General features: G+C 46.6%; 1 long non-coding RNA gene across 1 annotated transcript in view; it reads left to right on the forward strand.

Annotated features, from left to right (window-relative positions):
- Positions 1 to 13,678, forward strand: part of LOC310689090 — a 33,436-nt gene that overhangs the window by 1,569 nt on the left and 18,189 nt on the right. The window contains exon 2 of the long non-coding RNA XR_014517302.1: positions 12,121 to 12,296. This is a non-coding gene — a long non-coding RNA (uncharacterized lncRNA). The remainder of the gene's footprint in view (positions 1 to 12,120; positions 12,297 to 13,678) is intronic.

A 13,678-nucleotide genomic window follows, 5' to 3' on the forward strand; every position in this document is an offset into this window, starting at 1 on the left:
GCATTAGACCCCCATCAACTATGTACACTACAAAGACCTACTGCTGGCTATAACTTCCAACAAGTCTCTTCTGCAGGAACTGCAAATACCAAGTTATGTTCCACAGAAAGGCAACTGACAGATGTACTATGATATCCCTATAGACTCACTGCATGCTCCTCACTTTAGAAACCACAGCTCTGACAAATCCTTTATTTTTAACATTTCGTTATGGAAACCTTGGACTCATCGACTGCTTATTCCGCAAGCCCTCAAGTGTCTCCCACGGGACGTGCCTAGATATCTTCCCAATCTGCCATCTGTATAGTGTGCTTGCCGAGAAAAGCATTCGATGGTCTAATCAGTGAGAACTTCCTTCAGACACTCATGTGGTGATCAGTGTAACCACAATCACTGTACTACAGTGACCACACTCCAGTATCAGGGGAAGTGCACTTACTTACACAATCACTCTGTATATTACACAGCAACCTTTTGTTCAAGCCCGCGAGAAGCCAGAACCTAAGCATAAAAGCCAACAATCCTCTCTTCCTAGTAACTGTTATCCTTTGGCATACTCTCTCTGAGCACTGAGGTTCTATATAGACCATATTTCTCCTAGAAACATGTCCCCCCAGTCTGCTGTTAAAAGAAATGGAAAGACACAGGAGATTCAATTATGGATCTCCAAAGTCCTGTGTAGTTTAGCCTTCATTTCCCCTGTTCATTAGGATGCAGTGTTTTCACTTCCTCACCTTCTATAAACAGGTGTGTCACATTCATATTAAACATTTGAGAACCACCCACCCTCTGTTTTTTCAGCGCTGCTGCAAGCAGGCTCTGTGCTGTAGCCTACAATTTTGCACGAGGACAGAAATGCACACAATTTGGTTATTGGGTGCAGAATCCAGTGTCAGAACTTGGCTTTTTAAAAGAACAACAAACAGTCAAAAACAATTTATTTCTCCCAGTTTGGGCAGCAAAGACAGTGCATGGGAAATAGCTTGTGAAATTCCTTGTGAGATGTTTGAAGCCAGAGGCGCCCCAGCAGCATTTTTGCAGGGGTTGGAGTTCAGCTCCATCCATGAACCTCTTTCCCCATCCCCAAAGCAGACATGAGCTGCAATCCTATGCATACCTCTTTAGGAGGAATCTCCGCTGAAATTAATGGAGCATACTTCTTGAGTAACCATGCTGCAAATTATGCAAAATAGTCAAATGTATCAAAACACTTAATTTGCATAATTTACTGAGAGCCAGTGTGGTGTAGTGGTTAAGAGCGGTAGTCTCGTAATCTGGGTTCGCTTCTCCACTCCTCCACATGCAGCTGCTGGGTGACCTTGGGCCAGTCACACTTCTCTGAAGTCTCTCAGCCCCACTCACCTCACAGAGTGTTTGTTGTGGGGGAGGAAGGGAAAGGAGGATGTTAGCCGCTTTGAGACTCCTTAAAGGGAGTGAAAGGCGGGATATCAAATCCAAACTCTTCTTCTTCTTCTTCTTCTTCTTCTTCTTCTTCTTCTTCTTACACCAGTTGCAGAATTTGAGTCACCTTGGTGCAGAATCCTAGGGGTATTTTTAGCTCACACAATCCTGACTGCAACCATGTAGCAAACAAAATGCTACTCAAAATACAAAAGGGAAACCACTGATTGATATTGAAGGATTATCCTAATTTCTCTTTTTCCCATATACAGTGGTACCTCAGGTTAAGAACTTAATTTGTTCTTGAGGTCCGTTCTTAACCTGAAACTATTCTTAACCTGAGGTACCACTTTAGCTAATGGGGCCTCCCGCTGCCGCCGCGCCGCTGGAGCACAATTTCTGTTCTCATCCTGAAGCAAAGTTCTTAACCCGAGGTACTATTTCTGGGTTAGCAGAGTCTGTAACCTGAAGCATCTGTAACCTGAAGCATCTGTAACCCGAGGTACCACTGTAGTCCTAAATCTATATATTGTGCTGTTAGAATGGTTCAGAACGTTCAGTTGCTCAGTTTGCAGTTTGTAGTCTGATTTCTGTGAAGTAAGGGAAAGTTGCCAGTTTGGATTGGATTAAAATCACAAATATTATTTACAGGGTAGACCAATGACTATAAAGGCATCCCACAATTTAGCTAAGGGACAGTGAGCTGCCCAGGGCAAAGTGCCTGAAGGGTGCAGGTTAGGTAATGGAAAGAAATGGGTCAAAAACAAAGAAATATGAAGGAAAGATTGGTGGAAAAGGAAGCTGAGGTACAGAGCAGAAGAAACTCTGGCACGAATGGCAAAAGAGTGGACTCTCAACATGGGCGTAGCCAGGACTTTTGTTGGGGGAGCAGAACTGACGTGTTTGGTCAGTTAGTGAAGTATGTCTATTGTTTTACTTGATCGGGGGGGGGCAGCTGCCCCCCTGCCCCAGTCTGGCTACGCCCATGACTCTCAAGGAAGTTCTTAGTGCTTAAGTTCAGTGGGAGGATGAGGGGTTTCCTCCTGAGGAGACTGGTTTGAAAACAAAATGGAGTCTGAAGGAAGTGGGACAAAGTAGGAGGTTCAAGTAAAGCTGAGGAGATAAAGTATAGGGAAGGCACATAGCTGAGTAAGTGAGAAGTCAAGGAGAAAACAGCTCCTGGGGCAAAGCTTTGCAGAAGGCCCATCAAAAGGATCTGCTTTTTATGAGAGGAAGGAAATGAGCAGGCAATGGAGGAAGCTCAGGAGGTAGTGGTCAGAGAGCTGCTCCATCTAGATTTGAGATCCTGACGGGGATTTTGCCTGTTGTGGTTCCCGCTGTCACTGCAAAACTGTGACATACAATCCAGAGGAAGGAGAAAAGGTCGAGAAGCGGTGGGTGGCGGTAGGACTAAGTTTCACATCTGCACAATTCTTTGGCTGTAGGCTCTGAGTAATGCTGTGTAACTCCACCAGGTCCTAAGAAGTATGGGATTTGTAATAGCCCCATACAAAATTGAGAAACGCTCTGAAACTCCTTTGTTGCAGAGCACTTGAGGGAAGCACTCATGCCTGTATCATGTGAGTAATGATGTTAATGCCAGGAACAACACAAAAATCATTTGCGATAAGTGCACAGCAACAATGGAACCAAAGTGGGGGTAAGAGTAAACCATCAGGCCTGTAAGTAAACTTTCTCTTGCAGGTTTCTTGAAGAAGAACAATAGGTAAGGATTAGCAAGGCAAGCCATTCATCTTTGGTTTAAAATAATAATTCCTGAACGACCAGTCCAGCAAGAGAGTTTAGGATTAAACAATGAAGCAGAGAAGTTGTGCAAGATCCTGCCCTCTTTTGCAAACATTTTCTAGGAAGAGCTGCAGTTTGTTTCTTGCTATCTGGCCAAAAAAGGAAAACCGGGAGTTAGAAACAACAAATAAAGGAATAACAAATAAGCCTAGTTCTGCAATCAGAATAAGAACCAGGTCAGTCCTAGTTGGCAAAACACCTACAAAAAGTAAAAAGGAATTGTTAAATGTTCATTTTATTTTTGAAAATCACAGGATTTGAGAGCATGGGAGGGGATTATTGGCAGATCCTTTTGGAGACGGATGAAAACCAAGGGTTCTTCCACATTGCCTTTATGGTTGTCCAGTTCTGCCTTCAGGTTTTAAGCAAGATGCTCTCCATGGGACCCACTTCTTTTTATCACCGTGGTCCCCACTGTGCCTTCCCTTTGTGGGCTCAACTCACACAGCTGTCCAGAGGAAGAGGGCAAGGCCTGTGAAGAATGCTGCCCTATTGCCTCACCCTTGTTCCTCCTACCAACTGCATGCCCAGTGTCAGGAGTGCGTGCAGGAGCCAGGCCCTGTGACCAATAGGGCTTTGCAGGACTGGGGCCTTCCTAAGTTTGTTCTGGAGAGGCAAGGCACGGCCACACAGGTGAGACCGCTTGGTAACTCACTGCACCTGGTGGCAAGGGCCAGGAAGGGATATAAGGTCAGCATTTCCCTTCAGCTCTTTGCCACAGCAGCTTGTTTCCTGCCTTGCTGCATTTGGCTTCTTGACCCTTGACCCTTGGCTTCGTGACTCCCTGCCCCCTGACCCTCAGACCCCTGGCTTCTGGACTCTCGTTCCTGCTCCCACCCTGCCATCTTGCCCCCGGTCCCAATGTCCTCAGCTGGGACTTCGACCACCCGTAAACCGGACCAGACCCAGAGATGGCAGGTGTATTAAGCAGTGACTGTACCACTGAGGGGCAGGATGTAGCAACAAGGCCTGGAGTCTCTGGGGGTCAACAGGGGTCTCCTGCAGAGGTGTGGCCCTTGACATGATGATGCCTGCATCTGGCACCAGACTTGTGGATGCGTCACATAAAACGAGAGCCACCAATTCCGCTGGGTCAGGGAGGGCTTTGCTTGCACTGAGGCCCCAACAAATGCCTGGTCATGCCTCCTTACCTCTGTAGCTGGTTATACATTTGCAAGAAGCAACGTTTTCATAGCTGGATTACATTTTATGGCCTCTGACCTGAGACCTCTTCTCATTCTACTACTTCCTTTCAAGCACTTTTACAGCTTTGTCCTAATCGCTTATGCTCAGGAGAACATCTTACGGATTTCAGTGTGACGAGAGGGTAGTATCACACATGATTAGCGTTTCCACACCAACCGATGGATTCAAGTTACAAGAAAGAAGATTGCTACTAAACATCAGGGGGGACGTTCTGACAGTAAGAGCTGTTCAATGGTGGGACAGGACTCCCTTGGGAGGTTGTGTGCCTAGGAGGTTTTTAAGCAGAGGTTGGGTGGCCATCTACCATGGATGTTTTGGTTGAGATTCCTGTATTGCAGGTGGTTGGACTAGATTACCCTTGGGTATTGAAATATACTCAGAGTCAAGAGTGGATTTCATGCTCTTTATTCAGCTCATAGTGCTGAGGAGGGAATGAAAGTCCCCTCAAAGTATCTGCTTTATGTAAATTATTTACACAATGGGCTGCACGTGATTGGCTAATTCTGGAATTCTCCTGTAGGCCAATCAGGTTGTGGATTCACTTCTATCTGGAGCTGGTTTGGGTGGCTCCTGCTGACCAATCATACTGCTGCATTGTTCTAGGACCAATCAGACTGCTACATTCTGAATCCTATTGTTCTAGGACCAATCAGACTGCTGCAGTTTGGATCCTATTCAACTCAGTACATAACAGGTATCCCTTCAAATTCTACGTTTTTTTTTATTCTGTGATTTCAAGGCAAGAAGAACCTCTAACCTTCAAGGTAATAGATGGACGTGCTTTAAAAATCTGTGCACACTTTGCTGGAACTGAAAGTGCTAGCCTATCCAATGTCCGGAGGCACTGAAAGCATTTTGTAATGAACGGGAATGCTCTTAGACATAGACATAGACTTGTAGAGTTGGAAGGGACCCCAAGGCTCTTCTAGAATTTTTCGCTCAACGTGGGGTTTGAACCGACGACCCTGAGATTAAGAGTCTCATGCTCTATTGACTGAGCTATCCTTCTGTTTTCTAAAGGAGTCTGCTGGGCTGAGTGTGGAATCAGTGGAAGTTGGAGATTGCTTTAGAGGAGGAAAAACGGGACTGAAAACAAGAACAATCACTCCCACCAACTAGCTTGCCATTCCCATATTTATCAAAGGACAACCATCTTCACACAACACAAATCTACTCAGCGAGACCCTCCTAGTGAAGCCAAGATACCAAACAACCCTTTGTGTGAGGCTTTAAAGACGAACGCAATTTCCCAGGAAAGGTCTTGCATGAATCTCTGCCAGTCGCAGGGAATCCTCCCTCTTCTCCATAGCAACCGGGCTCCCTTAGAAACTGGCATGCCATTTCTGGCTGCAAATTATTACCCTTGGTGGAGGGAACAGCATCCGTGTGGGGATAAGATGCTGCAATTTTTAAATTCCACAGGGAGCTCCTGGCTGAGATCAACTGGATCCGGAGAACCTTGCCACAGAGAGTGTTGGCTTTCTGAGTGCCTACCTACGGCCTGCACATTCATCTTCTCCCAGGCGTTCGGCTAATTAAACTATCTATGGCCTTTTAAGCTGTGGGGCCGGGTTTATTGTTTTTGCTATTATTATTTATCAATAATTAATTAATAATATACCATCTTTCACCTAGGCGATTCAGAACTACATTATGTATTTTTGTGCTTTAATATTACAGTGGTACCTCGGGTTAAGTACTTAATTCGTTCCGGAGGTCCGTTCTTAACCTGAAACTGTTCTTAACCTGAAGCACCGCTTTAGCTAATGGAGCCTCCCGCTGCCGCTGCGCCGCCGGAGCACAATTTCTGTTCTCATCCTGAAGCAAAGTTCTTAACCCGAAGTACTATTTCTGGGTTAGCGGAGTCTGTAACCTGAAACATATGTAACCCGAGGTACCACTGTATAAACCACCCTGTGACCCTCAGGTAAAGGGCAGTATAGAAACTAACTAACTAGCTAACTAACTAACTAGCTAACTAACTAACATACATAGGGCTGCCAGGACTTGGTCCAGAGGTAATGCTTTGTCTCTTTAACTCTAATACACCAAGAATCTGGACAGCCTCTGTCCCTGACATCTTGCTATCCCATTGGTCCTTTCACCCAAGCTCCTCCTTCACCTGTTGGAGAAAGACAGACATTACCTTTGCCCTGTGACAGGGCAGGCAAAAGGACCAGGAGAGCCACTGGATGGGAGGGGAAGCAGCTGCCCACATTCTCAATGCCTTCAGACCAGGGATGGGGGAGAATTTCAATTCAGTTCACATTTAAAGGCAAAGCTACCAAGTCTGCTGTTTCCAGAATAGCATGCACATTTCAACACAACCGTCCTTTGGAATTCACACCACTCTGAATTTTGCAGGCAAGTTCTCCAGCTAAGTAAGGTTTACAAAAATTGCATATACTTTGGTAAATTGTGTGAGTCTCTTCCTTGTTTTAGCTGCAGCAGACTAGCATGGCTATGCCTCTAAAATATATTACAAAAATATCCAATAGAAGCACCCTATGCATGTTTACTTGGGAATTAAACTGGAATTAGTAATTCTTACTTCTAGTAAGTATGAATAGGGTGGGCAAGAGTAAATATGCATAAGGTTGGCTGGTAAGTCCATACGAACTTAATAATAATAATAATAATAATAATAATAATAATAATAGAAACATTCTGTCTAGTAACCCTGGGCCTTCCAGTTATTTTAGGAAGAAGAAATGCAAAATAGTATGATGGGCATCACGATTTGCCCTGCTATAGCCTTCTCCACATGGTCTAATTTAAAAGACATTTCTGGCACACATACATGAACACACACATATGCAATATACCAGATGTTCAGTGGCTCCTATAAATCTGAGCACACAGTGCCTCTCAGTTCACGGCACACCAATTGCATGAAATAGCGGCTGTGTACAGACTCAGATTCTTTTGCACACTGCTGCAAACCAACATTTGTGTGAGTGTGTTTGCAAATCTATTCAAAGTGACCACTTCACATGACCACCCATGAGGCGGGGAATTAATAACCCCAATTTAGTCATGTACATTCATTTCAGTGGGTCTACTCTGAGTAAAATTGCATTGAATACCAGCCTAATCTTCCCTTCCCCACTTCCTTAGATTCCAAGAGTGGATGTATTTGTATTGCTGTTATGACTGACAATTATTTTCTTTTAATAGTCATGCCAGAAAAGCTGGGCAGGGTGGGTGGGGGATTCTTAACCTTTGGCTAACATCCAAATAGCATCAGTTTATGATCTGATGTATCTTTTCTCTGAGGACTACATTTAGCCCTCGCAGGGAGATGGGGTCGGTAATCCAATACCCTTCTCCGCTCTCATCCTAATGCTTATTCCAAAGCATGTTTCATTCTTAAATTACCTTCAAAGCATACAGAGCCGTAGGGAAATAAAAGGAGAATATCGTGCTCTCTCCAAGAAACACATTAAACCTAAATCTCCACTAGACCCATCAGAGCAAACCCCCTCAAGATAGCTTAAGGAGTTACATACAAAATTCCAGGTTCTGCTTGGGAGGAAAAAGTCACATTGGTAGATGATCTCACAACAATTCTAGCACAGTAGAATTGTGTTGCACAGTATCACATAACATAGATGAATATGAGGGTTACTTAGGAAGCTGTCTTCCACCAAGTAAAATCATTGGTCCATCCAGTTCATTACTGACAACACTGACTGACGGCAGCTCTCCAGGATTTCAGACCTAGAGTCCCTTGTGCCCTCGGCAAGGAGCTGTATCAGCAACCCACCCATCCCACTCCACTCTGCTGAAAATTTCACTTGACCACAGGGCGAGAAGGATGGGCAGCTTCTCCCATGTTTGATCTTGCTGCAACAGCAGTGGTGTCACACATATATGCGCCATACATTCCATAGTCTGATAGGTGCTTTTTGTGCCCCTGCTCAGGGCCAATTTCGCCAGCCCCTAGGGTCTTTCCCAGTCCTACGTGAAGATGCTAGTGGAGATTGACCATTTGTCTACAAAGCATTTGTGCCGCCACTGAGCTATGAACCTTCCCTGTCTGAGCTTCTGAATGCAGATGGGACTGCATATTCCCATTGGGGCTGACAGATGGTGCATCAAAGTCACTCCAGATGATCTACCGTATTTTTCGCCCCATAAGACGCACCGGCCCATAAGACGCACCTAGATTTTTGGGGGGGAAATAAAGGGAAAAAAATTTATTTCCCCCCCCAGGTGCGCTGCGCTACACCAGGAGCTTGGGGTGTGCGGAGCTCAGCGCGCCCCAAGCTTCTGCGTGCAGGCAAGGTCTCCGCTAGCGTGGGAGAGCCGGGCGCCTCTCCCAGGGCTAGCGGACTCCTGCGCTAATCCAGAAGCTTGGGGCAAGCTGAGGTCAGCGCGCCCCAAGCTTCTGCGTGCCGGCAAGCAGTCCGCTAGCCCTGGGAGAGCCGCGGGGCTCTCCCAGGGCTAGCGGATCGCTGCGCTATACCAGGAGCTTGGGGCGTGCTGAGCTCAGCGCGCCCCAAGCTTCTAGGTGCGCGCAAGCAGTCCGCTGCCGCCCCAAGCCTGGCGCACCCGGCAGGAGGTCCCACCGGGTGCGCGAGGCTTGGGGCGGCAGCGGACTGCTTGCGCGCACCTAGAAGCTTGGGGCGTGCTGAGCGCCCCAAGCTTCTAGGTGCGCGCAAGCAGTCCGCTGCCGCCCCAAGCCTGGCGCACCCGGCAGGAGGTCCCACCGGGTGCGCGAGGCTTGGGGCGGCAGCGGACTGCTTGCGCGCACCTAGAAGGTAGCAGTCCGCTGCCGCCCCAAGCCTGGCGCACCCGGCAGGAGGTCCCACCAGGAGGTCCCTCCCGCCAGGCTTGGGGCGGCAGCGGACTGCTAGCTTCTAGGTGCGCGCAAGCAGTCCGCTGCCGCCCCAAGCCTCGCGCACCCGGTGGGACCTCCTGCCGGGTGCGCAAGGCTTGCAGACACTCGCCCGAAGCAGGGGGAGCCCTCCCGAGGGCTCCCCGTGCTTCGGGCGACAGGCTGCCGCCCCAAGCCTCGCGCACCCGGTGGGACCTCCAGCCGAGCGCGCAAGGCTTGCAGGCATTCGCCCCATAAGACGCACCCCGATTTCCTCTTCATTTTTGGAGAGGAAAAAGTGCGTCTTATGGGGCGAAAAATACGGTAGTTTTGGGTGCCTGATAGGGTGGCAAAGAGCATTATATGGGGTGCAAAAAATTTCATCCATGCTACAAAGGACCTTAGCAGTGCTAGATGAGCAAGAAGTATTTTGGAGGGGCACCCACTACCCGCTGGAGCAATCCTTGTGTTGTGCAGTGGCCATGTGCTGGATCCTGGCACATACAGTGGAACCTTGATTCCCAAACAGCTTAGATGCTGAACAAATCCGCTCCCGAACACCGCAAACCCATAAATAATTGCTTCGGTTTGCAAATGTTTTTTGGAAGTCGAACATCCGGCATGACTTCTGAGGCTTCTGAGTGGCTGCAGGAGCTTCCTGATGCTGTGCCTTGGTTTTTGAACCATTTTGGGAGTCAAATGGACTCCCGGAACGGATTAATTCGGAAACCAAGGTTTCACTGTATGTGGTCAAGTGTCATGGACTGGCTGGAGGCAGAGAAGTGGTTGGAGGGCACCAGCTGGGGAACCTCCAAGGGATTAAGGCTCAGTACCAGGGGAATGGTGGTGGGATGACCGTAGGTGGTCAGGGGGAGAAGAGGGAGCAGACCTGGAGGAGGAGGTGTCAGAAGCTGAAGAGGGAACAGGGCTTAGTGAGCAGGAAGAATCTGTGGCAGAGAGCAGTCCAGACTCAAAGGCAGGAGAGGAGGGGAGCAGGAGACAGAAATGAGGCAGGCTGCTGAAGAATCTAGGGAGCCCCATCTGCTGCTTCCCTCCCCTCTGGTCTCCTAGAAAATGCTGAGAAATGAAAAGAGTGGAGCAACAAGAAACAAGACGTTAGAGCCTTGGGCTTCTGGGGAAGGAACTGGGGAGGAGCCATTACTTCTGGTGCCAATGTTACCATCTGTATTTATGTTTGTTTAATTGACTGAAATTATCTGTCCCTCTCCCAAATCAATGTTGAAAGACCTATGGTCTTTAAATTATTCTAATGTTTCTCATACCAGCATCTTCCATTTAAAAGAATAAACACACCCCACCCCCAAAGATACCATCAACAACAGAAGCAGCTTATCCAAAATGTTGCTAAGAGGAAAAAGTTGTTCTCATTTCCACTGAAGACCACACAGCTTGCTTTCATTATAGGCTAGAGAGAGGTATAAAGAGGTGAGCAAATGGAACTCCGAGCCTCATTCTTTTTCCATTTTCTGGGAGGATTATGTATATCGCATGCCCCGAAGCATTACAGGAAAATATCAAAGGGCTAGAAAGTGGGATGCTATCCAAGATGGAGCCTTTGCATTTAAAATAGGACCTGGGGGACATCTGCACTTATATCTGAGGACAGATATAAACATTATGTAATCCTTCTCCATCCATGAGGCTCTGCATAAGTCATTTTGCAAAGTGGCATGTAATTGCAACCAGTTACGCCAAAAGGACAGGAAAGGCTTTTCTCCTGTGTGCAGAGCAGTGGTGTAGGGGCAAATTCAGAGGTGCAGGCTCCCTTCATGAGAGTCACATTCACTCCCCCTTCTCAGATTATAATTAGGGGTGCATTACGACTGATTCAATGCAGATCATCATGTGTTGCCTATTTTCTGTGTATGTACATGGGCAAATGATTTGGAGTGCTCTGATATCTTATTTCAGAGTGACTTAAGCTGACCTCAAAGTTCCATTGCGCTTAACAGAACTTGCGCACAGAAAGCACCTTGTCTTTTCAGTGTTCCTGAGAAATAAAGTAAGCAATAAAATACAATTAAAAATCAATATGAACGGTTCATGCGATGGGCATGCCATCTCCCGTCTTCAAACCACAAATCCACAGACATGTCATGGACCACAGTTTATTTCGATAACAAAAAAAAAAAAAAAGCACACTAATTGCATTTACTCCAAAACATCACATCTAGTTTGGTCCTGATAATGGTTAAGATGAAGTCGGGTGGGGTGACTCAGATGGCTAGTTTTTATGGAGTCTGTTTCCACTGGAAAAGAGAACGCCCTGGCTTGGGTGTTGTCACAATAGTCTGTTTATTTGCAAATGAATACCTAAATAGCGCAGATATTATGGAAGCTATAAAAACTAGCACAGAAGCAGGTTGTGCAAGCCTCAAAAGCAACAATGGCACCCCGGAATCTTACATTTATTAATTTGTTTTTATCAATTAATTTTCTATACTGTCCTTCATCCGAGGATCCCAGGGCGGTTTACAATATAAACATTTATCGCATTTATTGCGTTGTCGCTTCATGTGAGCCTGTTGTCCTGACACAGGGCTATACAAGGTTGTGACACACAAAGCTGAATGCTGCCCATGGCAGATGGATGAAGCGGCCAGCTTTCTCTCCCCGCTCTACCTTCTCAGTCAGCAAAAGCAGTGCGTTTCCTAAGCTCTTGAGCAGTCGCTATCCACTGCTGGCAGGGGCCTGGATTCCATTTTGCAGGTTACCATTCGTGGAAGCCTGCCTCAACATAAGTTTTTTATTAATTTGCCATAAAAGCAGGGACGGCATCTCCGTACAGAGAAAGGAACATTTCTCATGCTGCTATCTCTCGAATTCCACAGATCAGCTCTAATCGATAATGTCTTTTATTACTCTAGGATGGGTTCCATAAAACGGGGATTAGACGAGGAATTCTCAGCATTGCAACTGATCGCACTGGACAATCCCTTAAAAAAAAAAAGATGCCTAGTGCCTAAAATGCCTTGTCTGAAGGCAGCCCTCCATGCCATCAAGGCTATAAATCTAACAGCTAAGGAACCCATTTGAATGCCAGGTACTGTATACACATTTAATTAAGCTCGATTACACTAACAATTCACTTCACTGATCAGGCTGTATCCTGGGGCATATACCAGAGGAAACCCTTGCACTAAAGCTTTTTGTTGTGATCCAAATTGAATATTTCTGCAAAAGTCTGTGTGATTCCTTTTTTTGGGGGGGTGTTCAGTATTTTGTGGTGCTTGAGAACCAGATGACATGCATTTGACAACTGCTTTTATCATGTAAAATCTTTCTCTTCCCCATTCCTTTGTCTTTCATATCTTCTTTTTTTGTCTCTTTGGACCCCCAGCTTTTGAGTCTGTACTTCATTGCCCACATTCCCCTGTAGCTATTTCCAGAGCCACCCCACGCTGCTTATCTCTTTTGTTAGGCAGAAGGCATTAATCAATTAATCGGTGTGATTAATTAGATAACAACAGATTAAAATGGCTTCCCTTTGTCTCCCTTTGGCAATTCCTTTGGTGCCAACCAATGTTTTTTTCTTTTGCTCTCTTTTTCCCCTATATGCAGAGCAGTGCTTTTTAGGTGCTTCCAGATAACCTGCTTATTGCGCATATTCAGCCCGATTTGTTGGTGGGGAGGTTAGATGGTGTTGTGTCAAAGCAAGCACACTTTCCAATGCATTTCCCCACTCACTTTCCTTACTGGAAAAAAGTCTGATCTTTGGGGAAGGTGGGTTTGCTGTGCAAGATCTCCCAATCAACTTTAATTGAACAACCTGCTTTTGCAACTGAGTACCACTCAAAAAAAAGGGGTAGCGCGGGTGGCGCTGTGGGTTAAACCACAGGGCCTAGGACTTGCTGATCAGAAGGTCGGTGGTTCGAATCCCTGCGACGGGGTGAGCTCCCGTTGCTTGGTCCCTGCTCCTGCCAACCTAGCAGTTCAAAAGCACGTCAAAGTGCAAGTAGATAAATAGGTACCGCTCCGGCGGGAAGGTAAATGGCATTTCCGTGCGCTGCGCTGGTTTGCCAGAAGCGGCTTATTCATGCTGGCCACATGACCCGGAAGCTGTACACCGGCTCCCTCGGCCAGTAAAGCGAGATGAGCACCGCAACCCCAGAGTCGGTCACAACTGGATCTAATGGGGTCCCTTTTTACCTTTACCACTCAAAAATAGTGACAATCTGGAAATGCCCTTGGTGTCTGGAATGATTACATGGAAAGCTAATATGCATCGTTGCACATAATTTTGTAAGTTGCCAGATTAGACACAGTAGCAGAGATCTGTGATTGGGTCTCCTGCCTCTTTACATGTTGGTCAGTGTCAGCTGTAGAACAAAAATGAGAGGTGGGGGGCATCCTAACTCCTTCCCCTTTTATCTTGCCAGTAAAAACCTCCATCATCCTGAAGCAACCAGTTGCCCCAGTAGGGAA

This window comes from Podarcis liolepis (genome assembly GCF_965112155.1).
Source record: "Podarcis liolepis genome assembly, chromosome: 11".
Classification (NCBI taxonomy): domain Eukaryota; kingdom Metazoa; phylum Chordata; class Lepidosauria; order Squamata; family Lacertidae; genus Podarcis; species Podarcis liolepis.